Source organism: Brassica oleracea, chromosome C2, assembly GCF_000695525.1.
Source record: "Brassica oleracea var. oleracea cultivar TO1000 chromosome C2, BOL, whole genome shotgun sequence".
NCBI lineage: Eukaryota > Viridiplantae > Streptophyta > Magnoliopsida > Brassicales > Brassicaceae > Brassica > Brassica oleracea.
In genome coordinates this window covers 21,010,111-21,017,050 of record NC_027749.1, presented here as the reverse complement: position 1 = coordinate 21,017,050, position 6,940 = coordinate 21,010,111, and the positions used below count along the sequence as shown (strand labels likewise).

At 27.0% G+C, this 6,940-nt stretch overlaps 1 long non-coding RNA gene across 2 annotated transcripts; it reads right to left on the bottom strand.

Moving 5' to 3' along the window:
- Nucleotides 1-726: 726 nt before the first annotated feature.
- On the bottom strand, nucleotides 727-3,396 carry LOC106326411. Of its 2 annotated transcripts, XR_001267229.1 has the most exons (3): nucleotides 3,185-3,396; nucleotides 3,012-3,113; nucleotides 727-783 (listed from the first exon to the last, which is right to left on the bottom strand). It is a non-coding gene; the product is annotated as an uncharacterized LOC106326411 (long non-coding RNA). The 2 variants fall into 2 exon arrangements; XR_001267228.1 differs by lacking the exon at nucleotides 727-783 and having other exon boundaries at nucleotides 2,768-3,113.
- Nucleotides 3,397-6,940: the final 3,544 nt, after the last annotated feature.

Genomic DNA, 6,940 nt, shown 5'->3' with positions numbered 1-6,940 from the left:
AGAGATGATGTCAGATGTCACTAGACATCCAGAGGAAAATATTCTGCAGAGCAGTTCATATAGATTTGGCGTTGTTAATGCAGAAGAAGAACCAGTATCTTTGACAGAGCCAAAGAACCTACAACTATCCATTGAAGAAGAACCAGTATGTGTGACAGAGCCAAAGAACAAACAACCACCAACTGAAGCTGAAAAGGAAGAGAAGGAAGAGGAGGAAGAAGAAGAAAGAGTAAAGGAAGTGAGTAGTGCCTCTACTGAACCAAAACAAGAAAGCAAACTCATCAAAACCCCTCCACCATGCTGATTTCAAATCATCTCCTGATGAGTTTGGTACAAGCCGCCTTAGTAGTAGTATTTATCACTCCCTCTCCTGAAAAGCCATTCTCTTGGCTTACGGAGAGAGAATCACAACCGGTCAGAGGCATGAAACTGACTAGAAGCCGGAGCTGCAGAGCAAGCGTGTTATCGAGTTCTTCCCCATCTTGGTTTGAGAAAGATGCTGCTGACACACCGCCAAGTTGGTACGACAAAGGATTCTTCGTCAAAGCAGCTGAAATGCGCGACATCAAGAATGAGAGGTTGCTGCAGGATGAGTTTAGCGGGAGGAGCATGCCAACAACATGGATCGAGAGAAGCTTGAGCGACACCCAAACTGCGTATGCTACTGCTTTTTCACATAACGAAATGTCGTCATCACCAAATGAATCGCTCTCCCGCCCTCTGAGGTTTCTGTGTTGGAGCTTCAGAGCCCTTCTACAAGCCAGGAGAAAACTGAGGAAACTGCTGCTCAGAAAGACAAGCGAATCATTCATCGCTCGGTTAGTTTTTTTGGTTCAAGTTTACCTTCTTTTTTTTTTAACTTTATCATAAAACATTTTATAATTTCTCACATTAATTATATAGTTACATTTGATTTATGATAAATTAACAACTATGCTATTGTTTATATGGGATAAACAAGCAGTTTCTTTCAAACAAATATATTGAACAACAAAGGAACAATCCTTAAATATATAAATGTCAGACAAATATTTTCAATTAATTATGTACGATTTTGTTTTTTTTGATAAATGACGTAAATAACATATGAAAATTTATACTCAGTTCAGCATTATTAAAAAATTCATTTTCAAGAACTTCATAAACATTATTCAAAACTCTAATTGGGTATTTTAACAAATAATTATTTACAAAATAATAAATACCAAAAAGTTTAATATTGAAAATAAATTATGGCTTCAAAACTTAAAAAATTGCTGAATCATTTTATTGGTTATCAAAATTTACAGAAGTATTCAAAATTATTACACATTTATAAAATTATATATTTATATGAAATAAAGATTATTTACCTATACTTCAAAAATCAGACGATATATAAGAAAATATATAATATATATAAGATGATAGATTTTTTTTATCTTATTAAATGTAGAATATTTTAAATTTTAAGAAAGATTTAAACATGGTTACGAAAAGATTAATAGAGACATTTAATATGTTAACACAAATTAATGATATTTTAAACAAATAAATATATCGAAACAAATAAATGATATAATATTAAAAAACAAACAAACTTAATTTTTTTTAAAAAATCTAAAGTTTAATGTTTATAGACAAACAAACTGCGCGTAGCGCGGTAAAATCTCTAGTTCTTATAATGATCGTAAGAGAGAGTCAAAGTTCGAAAATATTTGTTGTGTTAACCTCTTCTATAGCTTTGTATATATAGTAGAGATAATTAAGGTATTGGTACATAAGGAACATTAATATTCATATCTTATAAAATTATTAAATATCACTGCCATCATTAATATAGTTTCAGAGAGGATGATAATTTGTTTAGCAGGATGATGATTTTGAACATTAATATTCATATCTTATAAAATTATTAAATATCACTTACATAAAGTTATATGGTAATTAGTAGTTATGACTCATATAACATTAAACACGATTTATATATTTCAAAAATATAGTTTCTTAATGCACTAAAATTTGTGAACTATATACTTACATAATTTATGATGTGATTATGACTCAATATCTTTGAAACTATATATAAATAATTCAAAAATGTAAAGTTGACAAATCTTACATAATATTTATATATTTCGACAATTAGTATTGTATGGTTAAGGCATATAATTGTTCCACTAATAACTCTATTTTCGATATAAACTTGAGTACATATAAGGTTGAGCAGCAGAATATTCAAATACGCAAGATGAATAGAATAAGGATAGTAATATTGGTGCTATATTTTATTTATTACACTTTCTAAATTCAGATTATATTTATTTGGTAGTTGATTGTGCTTAATAGTTTTTAGGAGGTAATAATTAATGTCATATTATTTGTTAACATAATACTCTCTCTGTTTCATAATAATTGTCCTTTTAACATTTTTTTTCTTGTTACAAAAAAAGTGTCACTTTAAAATTTCAATGCAAATTATATTTACTTTCAGCTGAAAATTAATTGAAAATTGCATTGATTTTATAAATAATCTTATTTATCTCAAATACTATTGGTTAGAGAACTATAATTAACAATAACTTACATATATTTCGGATACTTTCTACGTAATATAATGAGAAACAGATGGAGTACAGCTTAACTAAAGAAAATAACAGTACGTAATATATATGATACTTCACCTTCTCTCTTCAACCAAACACAAACATTACACAAGCTAAAAGTCAAGAAAACTCTGAAACAGATTCTAAAAGAACGCATTATAATTTCTGAAGCAACAAATATCTACCAAACATCAACTATGATTCCATCACTTAATTAGCCTTGTTTATACACCACCACATAAATACAACAAAGATCAGTTAAAGTTCGCACACCTCTCAGACAAAACTTTCTAAAATCTGACAGAGAAGAGATTATGTTTCCTTCATAATTATACTTGTCAAGTCATAGTTCTGAACACGTGACTTTTTCCTATATACTTGGTACCATCACAGATTAACTTCAATAAAAACCAAGTTAAATAATACCTCAGCCAAATATCCATCACTATCTGAATAATGAATGATGGAAAGGGATTAGGATTCAACGCAACTCATGAAATCGGGAGAGCAAACTCGCTTTCAAGGAATCTGAAATTCAACCAATATTTTGCATCAGCGAAGATAGCTAACAAATAAATAACGATGTGAGAAATGATTACCAGAGAGGGAACACGCGACGAATGATATAAGATGCGATTATCATGACAATTACACCTACTTGTAAGAACAAAGAAACAATCAGATCCGACTAAGAACAAAGAAAACCCCCCTTAGCAAAAAAAAAAAAACAAAGAAGACTCTAAGGGGAGCCATTTCGTTTTCGAGAAAGAGAAGAGAGGGTTTGAAGAAAGAGACAACTAAAAATTGTGTATAAGTGCAACGATGATGTTTATCAATGATGTCGAGATATCCCTATTAACTTAGCTAATACATTTTTCTGTGTCTATGACTATGTACATGTTTTTTTTAATAATGATCGGTGGACCTGGGACGGATCAGGTATCCAGGCAATTTTAAGGTATCCGGATCCTTATCCGGCGGACCCATAATTTTACTATTCTTATCCGGATCCGGGGTTCTCGGATATCCAGGTGTCGGATATCCTTCTAAAAATTGTAATATCCGGCGGATATCCGGATCCGGATTTGGATCCTTAAAATAAATAAAAAATATTAATATATAAAAAAACATTAACAATAATTTAAAAATAAAAATATATATTTAATTTTTTTAATTATTTCTATGTATAATATTACAAAATTTACATGAAATATATATATACTATTATAAAAATGAAAATATATGAAATAAAATTAATTTTTATATATAGATATTACTATTTTTGAAATAGATATTTATAAAACTTACGGATCAGGATATCCGGACTAAAAAAATCAAGATATCTGGATCCGGATTCGGCCCCTCCGGATATCCGGATTTTTGGATCGGATCCGGATCGAATCTCGGATCGAATCCGGATCTCGGATAAAAGTCTCGGACCTAATGATAAATGTAAAAATTAAAACGTTTCTAATATTAAAAAATTCTTGCTAACTCTGTGGTTAGTGATATAACGTTAAGGGACTTATTTTGTACGTGGGTAATATAATTTTCCTAGTGAAATTAAGTTGGACTAACATATACTCAAATCAATTCTAATACTGTCACGTAAGCAAAATTGAGACGTAAGAAATCGACACATCAGCAAGCTTATATTGTAAATATTACAAAATAGAAAGTTACAATTTTTTTAAATGATCTTCAAATAATATATATGATATAAATGATTACGAAATTATGGAAGTTCCCTTGGTCCAGTAGTTTGATCAAGGGTTCATTAATGCTTCTACACCAGGAGATCTGGGTGTCAATTATCGGAGAAGGTGGAATTATGCGAATTAAAGGAGAAAAGGCTTACAAAAGATCTACAACATGGCGCAAGGAATACCGTCAAGCGTGGATCCGATAGGGCGACTCAGGTGATGCAGTCAGGCGTGAATCATCATACGGCAGGTAGAATTGTCGGCTGTAGAATCGTCTGTAATATTTCTCATAGTTGTAATAGCATAATTATCCAGCGTTAAAAAAAATGATTACGAAATTACATAAGTAGAAAGTCTCATTTAATAAATATTATATATATGTATATTAATATATTTTTTTAAATAAATTATATATCATATAAAATACATAAGTATTTTAATTTCGAAATTTGCTTTGAATTTTTTTGATGAACATTTTGAACAAAAATATTGACAACTTAATATTTAGATTTTGAACTTTGCATTGAATGTTTTTAAAATTATAAATTACTACAACTATTAAACATCCCACAAATTTTAATTGTTATCAGTGATTTAAATTTTTTGTTATAAAAAAATATAAATGATCAAAAATAATATGAGTATAAAATATTTTTTAACAGATGTAATATTAAAATGTATTATATATCTATGTTAATATCATTTAAACTTAAGTTTATACCATATAAAATAGAAAAAGGGTTTGTCTGGATTAATAAAATTTATTTATGTATTTACATCAATTTAATTATATACGTAATAGTTACTAAATTTGTAATTATTTAATATATATTTATTATTTCATAATATGTAAAAACATATAATACATAAAAGTAATTTATATATAATATGCATCCTGCGCAAGGCGCATATCTTAACCTAGTATTAATTAAAAAAAGATTACAACATTCTTTTGTAGCCACATGTCATTAATATGATGATTATTAGAATCTTTAGATAAATTAGTTGGTTCATCTAAACATATATTATACTTTTTATTATACTAAATATAAATTGATTAGTAGTGTACAAAACAATATTTTCATTTTTTTCTTTAAATAAAATCTACGTAATTACTTAATATGATTAACATATATATGACAATTAATGATTTTGAATATAAAGATCTGATAACAATTGTTTTTATCCTTCGTAATTTTTTTTATTTTATATTTTTAAACAAACTAAACAATTCCATTAATCATATAATTAAAAATTTAGATTTTTTCCTATATGTTATACTCCCTCCGTGTATGAATGTAACATGTTTAAGGATTTTTTCATGTATACAAATGTAAGATGTTTTGAGTTTAGTTAATGCATTTTGATTTTGTAAATATGAAACTTTCAGGAATATATGTTTATATGTGCAAGAGTAATAAATTGTATGGGTAAAATAAATTTAAAAGTCAAAGTATTAATTACTATTGGGTGACGAAAAGAAAAGTGAAATATATATGAGTAAACAAACACATCTCGTTATAGTAAATAATTATCTTCTCGGTTACATGCAAGTTATCTTTACTAGTACATTTATTTTTCGTAGGTTACATGCATTAAAACTCAATTGTACTGAAAAAATTAATAGCAAATAATTATTGTCTTAATATGTGTGAGATACTTAAGACATCTTATATTTGTATTCAGACGGAATATTTTAAAATTTTCAAAACGACTATAAATTACTAATATTGTCAAGAGTCTTACATTAAAAACTTTATGATCAATAGTTTAATTTTTTTACCACATACCATATAAAATACTTAATATGTTAATTTCAAATTTTTCATTGCAAAACTATTAAGACCTTAATATTTTAATTTTTGAAATTTTCATTGAGTTTAAAAAAATGATTATAAATTACTAAAATTATTAAAAATCTCACACTGAAAATTTTGTGATTAATGGTTGATTCTTTTTGGTACATAACCCATACAATTGTTAATAAATTATATGAGTATAAAGCCTCAACTAATAAATATCCATTTTAAATATATTATATATCTATGTCAATATCATTTAAATTAAATTATGTAAAATATAAAACAAATAAAATGATTATTATTATTTATTTACCAATAAAAATTATTGTAAATAGAGTGATTATTTTTATTATGTGATTACTCTAATTTAACTATACACATAATAGTTATTCGCTTCTCAATTATTTAATATATTTATATTATTTCACAATATGTAATGCACACAAAATAAATAATAATATGTAAAATCATGTGTATATATAATATTCATTTCGTGTCTTCGTTCCGCGCAAGCATCATCACCTAGTGTGTTACCCCTTTTATATTAATCTTGGAGCGTTACAACATATTTTCGTAGCCACGTGTCATCACGAGAATGATTTTTAAAATTGTTAGAAAAATAAGTTGGTCCATATAAACATATACTATGCTTTTTATTAAACTAACTATCAAATTAATTAGCAGTGTACAAAAGAATATTTTTTTTTTCTTAAATAAAAGTTACGGAATTACCTAATATGGTTGACATATATATGATAATTAATGATTATGAATAATACAAATTTGTTAACAATTTTTCTAACATCTCTCTTTTTTGTTTAATTTTATACTATTAAAAAAATTAAACAAT